Raw genomic sequence first — 21298 nt, 5'->3', positions numbered from 1 at the left:
AATTCCTATAGGGAGATTTAGAATTGTTCTGTGAATCAGAGAAGGGGAGTGTGTGTTTGTTTCAACATTCTAGGAAAAATCAGAGCATATATCACTACATCATACCCCCACTAGCTTGCAGTAGTGAAAGATAGAATGTGTGGCCATGATACCATGTGATTTATGTATATGATACCATCTTTCTAGAACTAAATTCCCTTGGTTTAAAAAATATTTTTTTTTTTTTTTTTTGCTTTTTGTCAATTAGCCTTCTATTTTCATTTCAGTATTCTGAATTGTATACTCTCATGTTCCATGGTCCTTCTCACAACTTCCATTATGCTCTCTAAAGCTCTTGATCAGTAACCACTTAGTTCTCATTAACTTAGAATAAAGTGGACAATAGGGCCAATTCTTGTCTGGCCTTCTTCTGCACCTCTAATGTTACTTCACTCTCTCCCCAGCTCATTATGTCCCCATCATTGGTTCTCTGACTGACTCTATATCATACTATCTTCTTTCCTATTTCAGGCACTTTTCATTTGATTTCCCTTATGCCTAAAAACGCATCTCCTGGCTCTTTGGTGATCAACTCCTTCCATTCCTTTGGGTCATGATTTAGGTTATCTCTACAGAAAGTCATTCCTTACCTCTTGTCACCTTAATTTGCAGCCTGTCATACTCAATATTATTATCTATTGAATTTTCTTACTAATTCCCATTTGACAGAGTTGGCTTTGTTGTGTAGTGTGTGCCTTGTTAATTGTTTGTATGTCTCATTGATAATGAGTATAAAACTTAAATGTTTAATGCAAAAATTGCTTTCAATATACCATTAGCAAATATTTCTGTATTGTCCATTCTGTGTGAAGTAGTAGCCATTGAATAGTATAAGATATTTAATTTCTTTTCCCACAGTTAGTCACCAAAAAAGAAAAACAAAGTAAAAACAATTTAATACATGAAAAGCAGTATTGCATTAAACATTTCTTAACGGTTCTGAGACAGCTAATATATTCCTGAAACTTAGATTATTATAAATGAGTCATTTTCAGCAGGGGAACATTCTTATTTTTCTGCAAATTAAAGTCTTTTATTCATGATACCATTATTTTTAGGATTCTTAACATTGTGTATTTTGTTCTTCTCTTTCTACAAAGGCAAAGAAATGGGCACTATAAAAGGAACAATCGTATGTTCTGATCCCTTATAATCATTCAAACAAGCTAATCATTAACATGTGCCTTTTCAAGCCTTGAATCTCCAAACCCACAAACTTTGAGGTAGAAAAATGAAATAATTAGACTTGGTTTCTGTAAATGGAATACATATTATGGGCTACATTGCTCAGTGTTTTGTACTATCTCATTCTATGCCATTTAATTCTTGGTTTGAACTAACAATGTTGTAATTACTAATAATGATAAGAAGATAAAGAAAACATGAAGATAAAGTAAAAGATGAAGAAACAACTTTAACTGTAGTTTGAGAGATAGGATGTGCCTGGAAGGTTATACCCACCTGGGGTATTGTTAGCTGAGGACTAACCGGTGCAGTAGGGTGAAAATTCAGCTCATTTGCCTTCAGGACAATATATAAGGCCTAATTTATATTCTAGAACTTTCTTCTGGGATAAGGCCATGCTTAGCCAGAAATTACACCTTTCTTGGTTTCTTTACCTTCCCAACCTGCTTCCTCCATTTCTTTCTGGTTTCTCCTGGGAACACTTTCTAGATAAATCATTTGCTTAATATTCCTCATCCTAGTCTCCTTTGGGGAAAATTGAATAAAGACATTAAGTTTCTCATCTCTATAGTTGGAATGTAGTCTTTAATTCAAAGGCTGTGGTGAGGGTTAAGTGAATTAGTACATACAAAACACTTTTAACAATAACACATATAATGTGATAAAGATGTATTAGTATATATATCATAAAATACTGAAAAATACGTGTTCAATTAATACAACAAATAATGTGTTGAATGCTTACTACATAGTGTATACATCGTATGCATCAGAAAACAAGTAATCAATTATCCCATATTTACTCTCACATATGTTTAATCTATATATAGAGATAATTAAGCCAATATTAATAAATGAAATCTAGTCAATATGATGACATTAGCACATAGTATGTGCTAATGGTTTTCTAAAAAGTAATATAGAAGAGGCTTTTTGGACACAAATCTCAGTCAAGCTAATCAAAGAAGAGATTTGTCAAAAAGACTAAGTAGGGAATATGTAATCCAAAAAGCGTGAAAAATGGGATGCTGAGTGGCTCATTGGGTTAAGTGTCAGTTTGGCTTAGGTCATAACCTCAGGGTCCTGGATGGAGCCCCACATTGGGCTTCAAGCTCTGATTGTTGTCTGCTTCTTCCTTCCCCTCTCCCTCTGCCCATTGCTCCCACAGCTTGTGCTGTCTCTCTGTCAAATAAATAAAATCTTTTAAAAAAAAGCATGAAGGATAATGCGGAGTGAAATAGAGACAATATATACAACTTTTGAAAGATTTGGAGGAGTTTTACAAATTATTATCATTTTAATTAAGTACAGATGTGTGTCTGTGTGTTTGTCTATAAATGTACGTTAAAGTATGTGTGTGTCTACTGGGGAGTGTATTTGTGTGTGTGTGTGTGTGTGTGTGAGAGAGAGAGAGAGAGAGAGTGAGAGAGGGAGAAGGTATACACATATGTCTGTGTTGACATGTATTTTGGGGACTAGAATAGCATTGAGGCTGAAGAGATAGGCAGAAGCTGTGTTAGCATTCTCTGCTATATTCAAGAGCTCATACTTCATCTTAAAGGCAATGTCAAGTCAACGATGGATTTTAGTAGGGGAATGGAATGTTAGAAAGACAGGTTTGGCAACTGTGTTAAGAATGGAATTGAGGGCAAAGATGGTAAATAGGTTTTCAACTCATATGCCAACTCTGATCAATTGGTAGTGGCTGCCTGGAGTACTTCTTGAGGATTTTTGAGGTCTTGTCCATGCTAAGTAGGAAAGAACTCCATGATTGATTATCAATGTCTTTCATTTATTTCTCACGTCCTAACCCTTTCTTTATTGAACCGATCTTTACCGTGCATATCTGTTATAAATATCAGATGTAGATCAGCTGATATCATCACAAAAAAAAAATGCTTCCAACCTCGGAAATACAATAACATTTTTACTTGTCTTAGAAAAAAGTATATGGGTTGGCACAGACATTAACACATAGATATATTAAAATTATTAACTTACTGATTTCAATTAATTTGTAAAAATATTTGGAAACAGAGCTCTAGTAATCTATATTTGTAGAATCAGAATAAAAAGAAAACAAAACACATAAATAAAAGGAAAGTTTTAAGACTGAAAACTATGAGATTATTGTGGTTTAAGTATAGAGACTTTGCCAAAACTTTCTCCCCTTCTACTTCAGTTAGACTAAATACTCCTCTCTCTCTCTCTCTTTTTTTTTTTTTTTTTTTTTAGATTTTATTTATTCAATCATGAGAGACAGAGAGAGGCAGAGATACAGGCAGAGGGAGAAGCAGGCCCCATGTAGGGAGCCCGATGTGGGACTCCATCCCGGGACTCCAGGATCACGCCCTGGTCAGAAGGCAGACGCTAAACTGCTGAACCACCCAGGGATCCCTGACCCTTCTTGTTATGTGTTTTACATATTACCCTGCTGATTTAGACTAAATCGACTAAATGTTATAAAAGATTCCAGAGCCAGCTTTAAATAATAAATACTCTCTCATAGTGCAAGGAATAAAGCATTTGGAACCAGACAAGTCTGCTTTAGAATTCTGACTTTGTCATTTACCAACATTTGGATCTCAGGCAAGTTTTCTTTGGTGTGTCTCCTCTCTAAACATATAGTACTAACTTAATAAAGTTTTTATGAGGCTCAAATTCAATATTATGTATGCACAAAAAATGCAATTGATGGAATAGTGTAATAACACGTGACGAGCTTTTAAAATATAGTTCCTATATTACATTATATTAATTATTTTTAAAAATCCTAAATTAATTTTTAAATCATTCACATGCTAAGAAATGTTTAAAAACAAAAAAAATCCATAAAATGCTCATTTATTTTTAGTCCATCATATAGCAAAATGTTAGATATTGGGGTCACAAGTTTAAAAATTTATGGTTCACCTAATAATAAGCTAATAGTACAAACAGAAATATGTGTGCCTCACTCTCCATTAAACAAATTGCAACTGGAGTAAGATTTCATAAGAACTTCATAAGAGAAAATCACATAGTGAATATTAAATATAAATTTAACTGTAAATTGATTTTTATAGAACTATTCTGAATTGCTTTTATAGCACATGGTTATTGATACATGAATTCTGAGTTGAAACATGGCTTCAAATACTATTGCAATTTCCAAGATGCCCACACAGGAGCTCATATGTGGCAATAAATAGATCTTTTCACTTTTTAATGGCTAATAATCATCCTTCTAAATGACATCTTCATTGATGGTATCATTTTAATTATGAATCGTGTTTGATTCTTTTAAAAAGGATAATGTTGGGAAAGGAACTAATGATCTCACATACATTAACAATTTTCATCGTGCTTCATGTAACTTAAGAGAACACTTATTTGAAGTGTAGTCAATTTGAAGTATGTTGTTTCTTTCTACTCCATCAGGTACTGCATTCACATGACCCCAGGGTCTGGAGTTTTAAAACCTGGGAAATAGAGCAAAACTTGTCAAGAAAATGGCCCCTACAGCAGTCAAAGACTTGGAAAAATATTGCTCTAAAAACTGGTGTTCTTGGCCCAACAATAAATATACAGTGATTTTAATAGAAATAATCCAATATGAAATAATTCTTCTAATATGGACTCTCATGTTATAAAAAATTCAATTTTTCAGGAAGCATTTCTTTTCATTTTAAAGAATATCACACTTAATGGATCACCATTTAATACACCATTAGTGCATCATTGTTCAATTATGAAGACCAAACGACTAGAGAAATGATCCATTTTATAAATTCTTACTATATTTAGAATTAAAATCTGTTGTTTTGTGATCTCTCACAACTTTATGTCACACATTATCATCTTCTTTTCATTTAGTAGAAGCATGGGGAAAGAAAATGTACTATCCAGTCATGGTTGAGTTTCTTTATGTTTCACTTCAGTTTTCTGGGCATTACTAGTAGCTTTTATTTCACAGTTGTTTCTTGTTTAAGTCTCACGCAAGATGACAACAGCATGGGGCAAATCATTTTTGGCTTAATTTGAAATGCTGTTTTCAGGGTATTTTAACAGCGGCAATTCTCGTATGAGCAAGTAAAGATCATAAATGTTATCTGTATCTCCCCAGATAAACTACAAATAGAAAAACAAACACACAACAGAATTTGTAAAGTGATAAAAGAATTTAGTATGTCTTAGCCATGCCAGTAGAGTTTGAACATGGATAAAATCTGTATATATGAAATTTGACATACTCTTAAAAAGAACAAAGTAAAAACAAGGAAAATAAAAATGCTTACAAATCAGACAAACTCTACAACGGAAATCCGATCTAAACTTATGCTATTCAGGTGAAATACATGCTAACTGTCAAAAAGTTAACAATTTCAAACTCATTGCTCTATGCCTGTGTCCATGTGTGTGCATGTGTGTGTGCATGTGTATGCATTTGTGTATGTGTGTTGGAGAAGGAGTATTCTTAAAAAGAAACAATGAAAAACAAAGAAACAATGAAAGTTATCTGGTTAACTTACTGAAAAAAGTACTAAAATTATTTCAATAAAAATAGATTGATGTAAACTGGGGAATAGCAATTGTGCCTTATAGCTTCTTATATCTTTCACCTCAAGCAAATGACCTTCCCTTTGGTGGCTAACAGTGAGAATGAACAGATAGGATGGCCAATCCACTCTCATTTAACCACAGTCTACCACAAAGATTGTCAATCTTAATTTTAATATTGTTTTAAATATTTGAAAAAGGTTATATTGAGCAGATATCATTTTTTCTAATATCATTTGAGATAATAATAAATCTCCCATTTGTCAAGTTTTAGGTGCAAATCCTTATTCATTTCATCACTATTTATAAATTGTTATAACTTTTTACATCTGGTATAATCTCTGAGACCTGTCTATATTTACTGATATCTGATTTAGAGTGAGTACTTGAAGGTCACAAGCAGTATTTTCATCTCTTCACCATCTCAAATTAACATTGTTAGTGAACTTTTTGCCTGTGGAATTATAATGAGACTGCATGCGGGCTTTTCTATATCATCTCTAGATAAATTCTAACCATCAAACTATAAATGAGGCTATCTTTTCACTAGATCTATATCCTATTCTTATATAACTTAAGTCTGAGATTACATCTACTTTTCTAAGAAGCCATCAAATTATACTGACAATTCATATTGTTTGTTTTAAATAAAAAACCAACCTTTTTCACATGAAGAAATCAGGTTACATTTTCTTTTTCTGTATATATGAAGTTGATGTTTCTGAAACTCATTGCAAAAAATTATGTTTAAGTCAAATGAAAATTAAAATTTTGTTTGAGAAGATAACCCAAGGCACATAAGTATTTAAAATTCATTTATTTATAAAAACAAGGGGCACTATTTTCTAACTTTATGTATTAATGAAATTATTCTGCTGAGACAGAGGTGAATGAATTTGTAAGAGTTACAATACTTTCAGAGATATTGTTTGAGAGTCAGGCACGTATAAAAAAGTGATAAGGAACCACCAGCTGAAGTATATCAGCTCTTATTAATTCTTACTAAATTTTCTTTTATTTGTTTGTTTGTTTTTTTTTTTTTTTGGTGTTGAATTTGTAAATACTTCTCTTATCCATCATTTGCCTTAATGCATACTACTTCACTCCTATACATTCTATACATTTTCTTCCAACAAAAGTGGGACCGACTATTGTCCATATCAGTAAAAGTGGGACCGGCTATTGTCCATATCAGTATGGTAGTTACGTGAACAAATATAAGCTCAGATAAATTAGATTTGATTTCCATGAGTTTGCCATTATAATGATATAGTGAATATTTGCAGTCAAAACAGTTATTTCTAAAAATCAAATAGAGTATAAATTCTCTAATAAAAGTAAGTTTTAAAAACAGTAATCTTTTGTGGGGAAGTAAAGAAGAAACAGATCTAAATTAATCATGAAAAAAAAAAAAATCTAGTCCTAAAAGTTTGGTTGTGATTGGGTGGCATTAAGATTTAAAAGCTTAAAATGGAGTTTTGTTTTGTTGTGTTCATTTTTTCCTTATGAAAATAGTTCTTAATTTGTATTTCTATATCTAAATATAACTTTTGAAACTTATTGTAACAAGTTATTTTGAAGAAGGATTTGTATCCTGTCCTCTCTTACTTTTTGTGGGTCCAGTAATGCATCTTACCTTAAGACAGATCTAATCAGCAATGTTATTGTATCTCCTCTGACTTCTCATTTGAACTTAACATTTTTTCCCCCAAGATTCACAGATATTAGTTTTTGTTTTTCTACATGTCTCATGTAGCTTTTTCAGTATTTATCTATTTTTATAGTGTTCTCAGCTTACTTTGCCAATCCCTTTAAATCTATTAATAGATTGTTTCTATATTAATTCTTTATCTAATAACCATGTTTCCAGAAACAATGCATGTTTCTGAAATATATCTTACTAATTAATAAATGATTTGTTGTGCTTAAATCAATATTAAAATAAAGATACATATGTCTAGGAGAATAAAAGAAGCCTGCTTAGGGCAGCATTCCAAAATCAAATTCTAAGTTCATTTTTTTTACTTATTAAGAGTAAAAAGAATAAACTCTCTAAAAGAGAGAATTAAATGATATAACTAAATACAAATGCAAATTAAAGCCTTGCTTATACTCCATATCTTATCTATATGATTGGCAAACATTCAAAAGTTTGCAAAAATACTTTGTTGCCAAGGCTACAGAAAAACAAGAACTCATACATTTTTGTTGGGAAAGCAAAATGGTACAACCTTATGGAAGGGATTTGGCAAATTACATATGCATTTCCCCTTTTACACTGAGATCTCATTTTGAGAAATCTATTCTAAAATACACTGGCAAAAATCCAAATATATACATATGCAAGTATATCTTAATGCAATATTGTCTGCTATTTTAAATAGTGCGTTGTGGATACAACTTACTGTCCATCAATGGATTGAATAAATGATGGTACCACACAACAGTGGGGTCCCACATGGGGACTTTATCATTGTAAAGAGTAATAATTTATATTTCTATATGCTTTTATGACATAATATCTGGGATTAGTCATTTTAGAAATAAAAATAGAGTAATCAAAGTGTGCGTAAGATGTGGCAAGGTTATCAATTTATTGTCTCTCAGCTCCTAATCAATACTTCTTTGTCTAGAGCAATATCCTCTTCCTAAAAATCTCTTCTCTACAGCTCTCCAAAATGTTCAGCTTTGTCAAGAGAAAGCACTAGAGTGACACTCTAAGGAGACAGAGGTAGGAGGCCATTTCTTTTCCCAGTTCTGGTCCTGCTTCCAGTTTTCCTTGTGTTAAGTATGGTTGCTGAGGTCCACTGATGCTCATCTTGTAAGAATAAATTCAGATTAAAAATGAGGCTTAATTATCCTTGCTAAAAATAAGGAAAGAGACTCCCATCCTCTTTCTCTTTTATAATATGTTTATTTTTGAAGACTTGTACATTTTTTCTTTGCCCCTTTAAATTGTATTCAAAGGGTGAGAGTATCCCAGGAAACTGGGAACCATCAGGTCAACGTCCGGGAGCCACCTTTGGAAATCCAAGACGTCAGCCATATCTCCCAGTTTCCTGGTTCTAAGTTGCAACCTAACCTTTCTCCTGTCATAAAGATACAAGAAATTACTTTTTTTCTTTTAAAAGCATTTAGCAAAACAAGTGGCTACTCCAATTACAACTGATTTAGAATAAGCTATAGTTAACAAATAGTGGGGTCGAGTCCTCTTAATCAAGGATTTTTTTCTGAAAAAAAAAATATTTACAATATAATGTATCAATGGGCTATATACAAGGGTAAGATTTTCTAGTGTTGTTGCAATCTCTTTAGGAAATGCTGTGATGCACATCACATTATGGCTTAATATTCTTTCAATAATAAAACTGGTTTTATTTCCCTTCTGCTTTTTCCCTTCTACTTTTCTTGGGTGGCAGGAGATTTTGTTTTCAGTTAGATTTCCCCAACAATATTAGTTGGCCTCACAGACTTTCCCGACACAAAGGTGCTTTTATGGGTAGATTTTATTCAAGTTCAAGGGACATTTTTCTACCTACCCCTAGGGCCCCATGTAAAAAACATTTCTGCCTACAACCTCAGGCCACAGTCTCTCAGTCGGTGGGCCCTTTCTTTGAGCAAGCTCCTACCACCACTGAGACAATGACTTCCCTACCTAACAACTGCTTCTTATTATCTGCATTAACTCTTTCCTTAGCGAGTAGCCCCATTCATGGCAGCCATGGCCGTACTCTCCATCAACTCTCCCAATCTAGTGACCACATCTTGAGACCTGGTATGTCCATCCTACACCTTGCGACAACTGGGGGTGACTCCAACAGCATAGCTCCAGCTTGCACTCTCAGGCAACTTGCTTTGAGACATCAGTAGGGCTATTGGCTTCTGAGTTGTTCTAATCCTCTTCAAAGAAATTTAAGTCGGTCTTTGGGTGGGTTTCTTTTCTCACCACTCTCCCTTACTCTACAGATAGTAGCTTTTTGTTTGTATTCACTAATTTTAAATCTCTTTGAGTATTGCCTTACCTCTTTATGTAGTCATCCACCTTTGTCTAATTGAACACTCTTTATATTAAAAATTCCTTTCTCAAAGTAAGAGCTTTCTCCAACCCGTGATTGGATCTGACTGATAGAGTTGACACTGGGAATGATTCTGGCAGACAGCCTCTCTATGATGGGTTGAATTGGGTTTTAATATAGTGTTGTGCTCCTTGTAAATTATTACTGGGAAGCTGGTAATGCATAGCATGCAATGGCTTCTCATTTGTCAAGTCATCACATGTGGTCAATCATGATAAAATTCTAACTGAAGCAGATACCTTGAGAGCTCAAGAGGCTGCTCCACTTGACTGTTATGGAGGTTATTATAGATCACTGTCTGACTGTGGTGTTACATCCATCCCTTTGAATTCACTGCTTACAGAAAGAAAATGACCAGCTCAAGTCTTATCTCTCAGTTTAAATCCAGTCTGAAAACTAAAGAACTTCTGTGATAGCCATAAAATGATGTTATTTCTTGTATCATCATAACCAATATTGCTAAAAAGAAATCCACTATTTAATTGTGTGCAGCAGAAATACAACATCAGCTGGATTCACAGCCTCAACAAGTTTCCCATGTGACAAAGTAGGGTGTAGGTTAGGAAAAATAAGGGGCCCTGAAACTTGGAATGGAAACTTTGGACTCAGATGAAACTGATGATTTTGGACCCTAGTTACACAGCCTTCCTTGCTAGTGGCAGTATCATCATGCCCTCTCATTTCTTCTCTGCAAGTTACCTTTCTATACTTGAAAACCTGCAACATGTGTCCCCACCTCCCCCCACCCCCCCCACCCTGGGGAGATGCCTTGCAACAGCATGTTCATTCTTCTCAAGCCTCTCACAGTCACATTCTATTACCATGAGACTCTTCCTCCTGCCCCTCCCTACCAGATAAACAGAAGCACTGCTGTGTCCTTGGTGAAACTGCAAGTGTTAATGTCATGATAAATGTATTTTAAAAATCATTGGTTGTAATATTTACTAAACTCAATGTATGTCATCTGTTTGGTCCACACGTAAGTCAGAGAATGAGTAAAACTGAATTATTTCAGACTTAATCTGGTTTTAACTCTTGTTGCAACTGCTGTTTTGATGTAGTATCTTTATTGGGCAATTCATCACTCCTGGCACTTGGTATGCAGCTATTGGTTTGGCTAATACTGGCCTCCCCATATCAGTATGTAAAAATTATGAGATGCAATTTTCCCTTACCTAATAGGGCCAACAGGGCTGCTTCACAACAGTCTCAGGGAAATGTCAATTCTGTTCTCTGCCATATTGTTGTCTGTAAATCATTTTATTTTTTTTCACATTCCACTGCTCATTACTGATTGCATAATTTTGATTGGATCTAATGAGAGTAGGAAGTACTTGAATATCTTAGTATGACATATTCCAACTATAGGAGAGATTGACAAACTCAATCTTTTATAAATAAAGTTTTATTGGAACAAAACTATAATCATTTGTTTACATAATGTCTTTGGTTATTTTTATACTAAAACAATGGAGTAGTTGTGACAGATGTCATATCTACCACATATTTTAAAATATTTATTAATATGTCCTTTACAGAAAAAGGTTCCCAGCCCTTGAAATAGAGGGTAGGAGATAAACACAACAAAATCTTAGGGGCTTGCTACCTAAATGAAGCCTTGTTACCTAAAAGAACCCTTTTGGGGGTTCAGTGGTCTGAAACATGCCAAGACATTCCCTCTAAGGTGAAGAAAAGTTGCTGTACCTTGCAGCATAATACATGGTAAGCTTTTTTGGATTGAAGGCAACCTCTGCCACATTTGAATGTGAGAAGAGATATGTGGGTGAATCTTTTAGAATAGTCACAGACTTTAAAGATATTTGAATGCCCACCAAAGAGCATCCACTGAATCAGAGAATTTTAGTAATCATAAAGACAAATAATATGCTCTGGGATGTGAGTCATACTTTTTCCCCAAATATCTTAAGTGCTTGTTGAATTGGCTCATAAACAAAGTGGCCATGTTGGTAGAAAGGAGTCTAGTAATGGTTTTCACAACATAGACTTACCTCTTACCACTACTGTTCAGCTACAGATCTACCAAGAGCAGAGTCCAACATTGAGCCCATTATATGGAACTATTACCCAGAAAACTAGCCAGCAACCTAGTGGCTGATTACATTGGATCTCTTCCATTATTAAGAGACAGAGATTTATCTTCACTAGAATAGATGCATATTCTAGATTTGGTTTTGCCTTCTTTGCCTGTAATGGTTCTGCTGGCACTGCCATCCATGCACATCCAAAGTGCTTATCTATCATTATGATACTATACAGAACATAGTTTCTGGTTAAGAAATTACTTTTATAGAAAAGGAAGAAAAGCAATGAGGTTACATCCATTAAATTAATTGATCTTAATACAAATCGCATTAATTAGAACTATCTGAGTGAATGTCTTAATTCAGACTCAGTTATGACACCTCTCAGGACACAACACTGAATCGATGGGGCTTTGACTCACAAATAAGGATATGCTTTCAACGAAGGACTGCAATATGGTGCAGTCTTCCTCACAGTCTGAATGTGTGGGTCTGAGAATTAAGGAATAGAAATATATGAAGATCTTCCACTATTCCTAATAACCCATTCAGAAAGGTTTTGCTTCCCATACCAATGACTTTTACCTCTGATAGTTTGGAAATCTTAGTTCTCACTTGGGCAATGTTTCCACTAATGAATACAAGGATGATACCATTGAACTGGAAGATGAGATCAGTACCTAGTCATTTTGAGGTCCTTACACCACTAAATAAACATGTCTAAAAAAGGATGTCTCTACTGGTCAGAATAATTAATTTTGATTATCCAGGAAAAATTGGATTACTGCTGTATGATGAACACAGGGAAGAATATGTCTGGAGACCAGAGGATTCTTTGAGGCACATCCTAGCACTTCCATTACCATAGGAAAAATCAGCAGGAAGCTACAGAATCCAAAGTAAGGCAGAAATTCTAAAGCCAGACCATTCAAAAATGAAGATTTATGTAACTTTACAAAGTAAAGAACTCAGACCATTTGAAGATTTTACCAATGTCAAGGGAAATATGGAATGCGTGGTAGAAGAAAGAAGTAATAGCTATAGACTATGGCCTCAAAATGATGATGACCTTAGGGGCTTTGTATATTTTCTCCTTGCTTGTAATGTGTATATGTATGTGCGTGCATATACAAAATTTTATTCCTTCTGCTTTTTTCCATTTTTACTTTACATATAATTTTTGTTAGCTTCCACAATTAAATCTTGTCAATTTCTCCTAAATTTCTGATGAAGTACTAATGAACATTTGGTTATCCATGTTCAATAATACTTTGACAGGGATGCCTGGGTGGCTCAGTGGTTGGGTGCCTGCTTTCGGCTCAGGTCGTGATCCCAGAACCTGGGATCGAGTCCCACATCAGGCTCCCTGCAAGGAGCCTACTTCTCCCTCTACCTACATCTCTGCCTCTCTCACTCAGTCTGTGTTTCCCATGAATAAATAAATAAATCTTTAAAAAATAATACTTTGACAGAAATTGAATAATGTAACTGGAGATGAATACAATTACTACTGAGACTTTTTTGTCTCCATATTTTGGGAAGAAAGTGAAATAATCTATACTTGAAAGAGAAATGGCTACATCTAGTTTTCAAGAATATATATGTGGAAGGTGAATGGCCAAAAGAGTGGACCATGTCAGTTTCTATTTGTTTCAAATCCATCATTTTCCCATGTTTTATGATACTGATGCTGGACCTACAAATAAATTTTCTTTGTTACGCTTTGTTATTAGAGTGTTGTTTTGTTTATTGGGATGCTACTGTAACTCAAAAACCTTGATAAAGAGAGAATAGTAAGGAACTACTCTTCTCTGCAACCCTGACCTCTTCCTCTCTCTCGACCCTGATGTATATCTAACCTGCTTTAAGATGATTAGAGGTAAACCAAAGATACATTGGCCACAATCAGAACTGAAAACCATACATATTTCTCCATGTACTCTGAGTAAATTTGGAGAGGAGAAGAAATAAAACTTTCATGTCTGTTTTAGATGCAGGCAACAAAGTTACAATCCTGCCTTGTACCATGGGTGCCCAGATTCAGTGGCTGAAGTTTGGGTAAATTTCACAGTGGGGAAGGGTGACTAAGATGAACTGGTATGGGAGATCCTTTAGGATATACTATTGTTGCTTCTACATCTGAGTGCATAATAGAAATTAATGGGTTACATGTTTGAACTTCATTCTACCATGAGTACTGGAGAGTATTATTATTTTTTAAGAGTTTTATTTATTTATTCATGACGGGGGGGGGGGGAGCAGGCTCCATGCAAGGAGCCTGACATGGGACTCGATCCCCGGTCTCCAGGATCACACCCTGGCGCTAAACCGCTGAGCTACCGAGGCTGCCCATATTATCTTGATAATGAAGAGTTTCATAGAGAAGTGTTAGTGAAACAAATCTTTTTGGCATTTTCTCCCCAGTGGGCCAGTCAGAATTTAGCATGAGTGCCTCTATCTCTGATGTCATTAACATCTCACTCTATAGATGATGTCCTGTTAGTTGACAAGTCAAAAGCTTCAGCTGCATCAGTCCTGACTGCATTGTTATCAGATCTCTACCAGCAGAGATAAGTAACAATCCCTGACACAATTCAGAGGCCTGAGCACTAAATATAATTCCTTGGGATTATGCGGGCATATTTACAATACTTGACTTTTCTGGCAGTCCAAAAAAGCCTGAATGGCTTACAATCTGAATGGTATTTTCTTTAACTTTTGAAGCATTTATCAGAAACAAAAGGATGGCCGTGGATCCTGTATGTCCTCCACAAAATACCTGTCAATGCCTCAGGATGTTTTTCTCACTCTCATCCTCTTGGCTGTTTCTCTGTCTTTTCATGGGAAAATGAATGCCATTTGGTTGGTGGTTTGGGTGAGTTAGGCAGCTTAGAATAACTATCCCTCCAAAAATAAGAACTAAACTCAATTATTCAATTGAGCTGGAAACCCTAGAATCTACCATTTGTGAGGTTGTGTTGGACGTACTCTTGACTTGTGCCTCTTAGCAGATGTAAGTACAGCTTTCAAGGCCCCAACAGTTGTAACCAACACTTTCTTTTTCTGGGCCTCTGGAACTGCTTCTTCTCTGGAGTCAATCCTAGGAATTAGTTTATTTCCTTCCTAAGATTGTGACATACACTTACAAGTGATTATGAAACATTTGCAAATATTTAAACATTACTAGTAGGTCATGTGGCCCTTACATGACTAGGATGATTTCTCTGAAATGAGCCTAAACACGGTTCCTGGTGAACTTTTCTTTGAGAAATTCTGGTGCTTGGAGTCCTGTGGAAGATAGCCTTAATTAATTAAGTTCTCTGTGAGATATATAGAACAGATTTGATCTCAACCACTGTTGATCATATTATTCAGAATGCCCAATAGCAGTTTACACATGAGAAAATTCAACTGAAGCCAAGAGTTGTAAAAGCAATAGGTGATTATTATGGGGAGACACTTGGGCCTCTTACATTTCTGCATGTCTTGTGAACAAAGACACAAACTTCTGTTTTGCTTGTTTTGTTTTACTATCTTTCTGTTATATTTGTATGATGAACAATCTTGGAAAATATAGTGTCTATTTCAGAACAAATAACACAAATTCTTACTCGCCATTATAGAGGATTCAGAATCTTTATGCTCTGAGTTCATCTTCTGTAATGTAACAACCTGTGGGTACAACTATCTTTCTTGGCTGATCACTGTTGCCCCTGCAGGACTCAGGTTCAAGCAGAACTGAGGCAAATATGCTAATGTTCATGGTTTTTTGCTATGCCATCAGTAATAATGTCATTTACCTTTGACTCAGGCGTCATCTCTTTAATCAACATCCATAATATTGTGGCAAGCTAATGCATTGGTTTGCAAGCAGGATAAATATTTGGACCCATTACATTTCTTGAAATTCCTATTCTTTTTCCCTATCTTACTTATTTTTTTCTCTTAGATTTTATCATACAACGTATTTTGCTTCTTTATCTTGCTTTCCCCTCCCAAATTTCTTCCTGGAATATGCAATCCATTAAATTAGGGATTTTTATCTGTTTGATTCACTGATGCAGTCTTAGTTCTTAGAAAAGTATCTGATACATACTGGGTGATGTATAAATATTTATTCATTGAGTGAATAAACTCTATAACAGCACATATAATAATAAATAATCTTCTCAATAACAATTAAATTTTTTAAACTACCAGAACAAACTAATATGATCTACACACAAAGAGTAAAAAAAGAAATAGCCTTTTTTTGAACAGAAAAATAAAAAAAAATACATAGTCTACAATAGAAATCAAAATACTTTTGAAACAGAACTGAATTCAATGAAGTACTATCAGTTTTTGTTCCCACTTAAGGTTCCCATAATAAAACCTTCTAGATAAAGCAAGTGTAAATTACAAATAAATCAGTGACTTCCATTCTCATAAAGATATATTTATTTATTGAAATATGTAGCTACATAAATAAGTGTGACAATAATGGACATAGAAAGTCAAATCAGAAATCAAATGAAAATCACACCTGGGTGGTTCAGCCATTGAGCGTCTGCCTTGGTCTCAGGGCGTGATCCTGGGGTTGCGGGATTGAGTCTTGCCTGTATCGGGCCTCCCACAGGGAGCTTGCTTCTCCCTCTGCCTGTGTCTCTGCCTCTCTGTCTGTGTTTCTTATAAATAAATAAATAAAATCTTAAAAAAGAAAACAGGGGGAATCCAAAGATTACCTACCATGACAGAATCTTAATGGAAAGACCTGGAATTTTCTAACAGTGTATATGACCCCAAGAGGAAATCTGTCTAATTTTGAACAGGAGAATTAGCAAGTCTACGTGAGTAAGAAAAATAAGCCAAGTATCCTAATACAGTCTTCTTTGGTAATATAAATAATAATTTGATTTCCTTTGATCTGCATTCTTAATTGATCAACCAAAATTATTTTTTCCATTTTTTTAGGTGAGAGAATTATTATTTATTAGTTTTCAAATAATCTACCCATATCACATTCAGCAGTCTTTTTCCGAAGAATCTAAGGATAGGTAAACATGAGAACATTTATTAATAAACTCTACCTCATAATTGGTTAAATATAAAACATAAAGGTAAAATCAATGCAAAAATAACTAAAGCTTGTATAAAAATGATTTTTAAATATGTATATCTTTATTTTTAATTTTTTAAAAAGACCTTATTTATTTGGGAGAGAGAGAAAGAGAACACAGGAGCTGGATGGATGGAGAGGGAGAGAGAATCTGAAGCAGACTCTGCACTGAACATAGAGACCCACCAGGGGTTTGATCTTAGGACTGTGAGATCATGACCTGAGCTGAAACCAAGAGTCCAATGTTTAACTGACTGAGCCACTCAGACACCCCAAAAGACATACACAGTTAAAAATGAAGAATAGAAGGGAACTCCTTTAGCTTAGTAAAGGGGATCTTAAAAATGTAGAGCTAAGGTCATCCAGAGTGATCAAACTTTAAAAACATTTCCATTCAGCTTAGTGGGAACAAAAACTGATATACCTTAGTCATTTCACAATACAGTAGAAATCAGCTAATTCCATAAGACAAGAAAAGGGAAATTAGGATCATGATTATTGGCAAGACAGAAATGAAAACGTCATTTGCAGAAAATATAACTGCCTAAATTTATAAAATTGCAATTACTAAATAAAAAATATAATAGAATCCCTTTTTGATCCATCATCTGTGGTGGAACCTCTGCCAAGATGCAGATTTTCATGAAAAAATCTTATGGGGAAGACCATCATTCTTAAGGTTGAACCCCCAAATACAATAGAAAATGTAAAGACCAAGATCCAGGACAAGGAAGGAATTTCTCTTGATTAGCAGACACTGATTTTTGCAAGCAACTGGAAGATGGATGTATTTGACTGCAACATTCCATAGGAGTCCACTCTTTTTTCTTGTGTTGAGACTTCCTGGTGGTGCTAAGAAAAGGAAGAATAAGTCTTACTCCAATCCCAAGAAAAATGAGGCTAAGAAGAAGGTTAAGCTGGCTGTTCTGAAATACTTAAAGTGGACAAGAATGACAAAATCAGTTGCCTTTGTGGGGAGAGCCCTTCAAATGAATGTGGTGCTAGAGATTTTATGGCTCATGGCTTTGACAGACATTATTGTGGTGAATGTCTGACCTATTGTTTAAACAAACTGGAAGACAAGGAATTTATACAGGTTAATAAAAGATATTAACTAAACAAATATGCAATACAATAAATTTTCCATCAACAATAAAACAAGCTTCTTAGAAAAAAATCAAATTAGGAGACATTGATGGAGAAATTGCAAATAACACTTTAAAAAGAATCTTAGAGGAGAGATTGTCCATATAAAGGATGACAATATTCAAAGTTATGAACAGATCAGTATATCCAAACTTTTAAAAACATTCCAATAAAAACTCCAATGCTACTTTTCCACAACACTTAGAGAAAAATGTATCTTAAAATAAGTAAAGGACATACAAACCTGAGAGAAACAAGATAATTTTTTTAAAAATTTAAAAATTTTAAAACATGTGGAAATTTTCCACATCTAATAGCAAGATATCATAATGCTATGATACTTTGACTTCAAAAATATAATAAACTATGTGTCTGAAAACCCTCCTGCTATTAAAACCTAGTAGTACTGGCATAAGAAATACTGGACAGAGCAAATAACCTTCAAAGTGCATATCTAAGCAAATTAGAAGGTAAGAGCTGATATAGATATAGGAACCTAAAATAAAGCTTTACTTAACCCAGAGGGTTAGGGAGCACTGGGGACATGATTTGTATTGTTGAAAGTGATGGAGGAGAAAGTGAAGCCTCTGGCCCACATCGGGTAAAACATGAAGACTTACAAAAAGTCTAGTGTGTTTGAAAGGTTACATTTTGAAAGAAAAGGTAAACTTGGAAGGGAAAAAAATATCACATTTTCAAAGGAAAATTTTGAAATAAGCTAGTATGTACCAGACTGTATGTATGTTTGTGTGTATATATATACACATACACATATATGTTAAATTATATATAATTATTATAGTATAATTTAATTATATATAACATATATGTTTAATATATAGTATGAAGATATTTATTTCATTTATTTAATTATATATTTAATTATGTACTTAATGTAGTATATATTTAATATATTTAATATACTAGATATACTGTCTATTTTCACAATCATTGTGACAATTCACAATCATAGTACTCCCTCCACGTTTTTATTTTTCCACTTGCATTTCTTTTGGGATCCTCAAAAATCTTAAAGTTGTTGTCAAGTTTGATAGGACACACTAGATACTTAGTAGAAGAAAATACATATTTTTTCTGTCAGGAGAGTTTTATGAATAGAGTCTATCTTATACTAGGACATGAGACTTCATGAGAAGCTGAGAAATTAGTGTAAGGACAAGATATAAAAGAATTTGTCAGTTATGGCTGAGTGTTCACTATATTCGAGGACAATATAAATTTCATTTTGCAAATAATTAAATAAAAATTACATACACATAAAATATTTGTTATTCAAAGTGGTATTTACACTAATTTTTAATTCCTCAGTACTAACTAGCCAAGTATGTTTAAGAGATGTTCAATTCTTTGTTGTTTGTAACTGATCTGTTTTGTTCAGTTTATGAGTGGATATTGTCATACTTTGTGAGTACCCAAACTGAAATGCACTTCTCCCTTTGGATAGAAACATAGGCATCCTGATAGGTAATTCTATTCAGTGTTACTCCTTTACCCATCAGCAATCTCTGCTAAAAAGTTTATGGATGTACTTAAAAAAAACATAAAAAAATCACCATAAAATGCATTATTTAAGGCAGTAGCATTATAGTTTATAATTTATTGTAGAAAATGAAAATAATAAATAGAAATAAATAAAATAAAATATATTTTGGAAAATAAAAACAAAAGATCATTTTTCATTTTCTCAAAGTTTTCCTAATCAAACTAAAGCATCAATGTATTCTTAATTATTTTACACTGTTTATATAACTAATTTACTGTCTGAGGCAGAAGGCAAGACACATGCAAAGTCTTCACTATGTTAAGGTCAGGTAATCAATTTCCTATCCCCAAAGACAAAGCTGATAGTACAGAGGATTATCACTAAATACAAGCAGCTGCTTTTGTAAGACTGGAGCTTTTCTAGGGAATCCTGCAATAATGGAGTGGGTAGGAAATAGAATCCCATGTATGTCTATCTTTGAATTCTGTGAAAACTGCCAAGGTGTTTTTTAAATACAGATAAAACAAGGATTAATTTTGCTTTGATTCAAGTAATTGCTATTAAGCATCAATGCATTTGAAGTGAACATGGAATGTAATGGAGAAAAGAATATTTCTCTTTGTTCTGAATGTCATGAAGATTTTATTCTTAATAAATATAACTAATTCTTACACATTGAAGAATTTCAGCTTACCTGATATAAACCATTTAGTGTATGTATTAACTCTTGTACTTGCTATCTCTAAATATTATCACTTAAGTTAACAGAGTTTTTAATGCCATATTTGATAGAATTGATAACAATCCCAAGTAGTATTTTCTTTTTCTAAGTTCATAAAATGTTGTAACACTATGTAAAGACTGATTAAATATAAACAATTCCTAAATTTAATTAATACTATAGATCAATTTCATTTCATAAGAAAACACATATGCGATTTTATTCTTCTCTAAGGGTTTTATCTAAAAATCTATTGATGCAATGTTACTCATTAATATTTCAAATCCCCCTTAGTTTTAATTCGAGGCATGATACATGGAGGCAAATCGTATAAGTCTTTGTCTAGAATATAAACAAAGTAATCAGTAATATTAATATTGAAATTATTTCTTTGCATATTTAGCCAATTAGTTTGACATCTTAACAACATTCATCACAACTGAATGAACATTTCTTTTGAAATATTCTCTTTCCTTAATCTCCATCAGATTACATGTTTTTTTTTCCTCAGTTTTCTTTCATAACTCTTACCTGATGTGTCAATACTGGAATTCCTTAATATGTAGACTCTTATTTCTAGGTGAATTTATTTATTTATGCATTTTAAAAATCATAAATAAATATGATTTATTTATTTATTTATTATTTATCATCTCTTAATTTGTATTTTTCATCTATGAAATTCCAGACCCATATATTCAACTATATTCTTGATAATTTCAGTGGTACATATATTTCTTAGCCACTTTAAAGTTAATGTGTTCAGAGCTGAATGCCTGATTTACTTCTCACTCTACTACTTTCTCATCCCTACTCTGCACCTGGCCCCCCACCAATTTAGTCAAGCAATTCAGTCTACCTGTGTTCTCCATTTCAATAAGTTTTATTTTATCCAACAGGTTGATTCTTCTGAAAAGCTAGGGATTATCTTTGACATAATGTTATATG

The 21298-nt window shown here is 33.7% G+C and overlaps 1 long non-coding RNA gene across 2 annotated transcripts in view; it reads left to right on the top strand.

Annotated features, from left to right (window-relative positions):
• The window catches only part of LOC144287538 (uncharacterized), a 140672-nt gene that overhangs the window by 6071 nt on the left and 113303 nt on the right, over window positions 1–21298 (top strand). The gene's annotated exons all lie outside the window — the stretch shown is intronic.

This window comes from Canis aureus, chromosome 17, assembly GCF_053574225.1.
Source record: "Canis aureus isolate CA01 chromosome 17, VMU_Caureus_v.1.0, whole genome shotgun sequence".
NCBI classification, from domain to species: Eukaryota; Metazoa; Chordata; class Mammalia; order Carnivora; family Canidae; genus Canis; species Canis aureus.
This window is presented reverse-complemented; position numbering and strand designations above follow the sequence as displayed.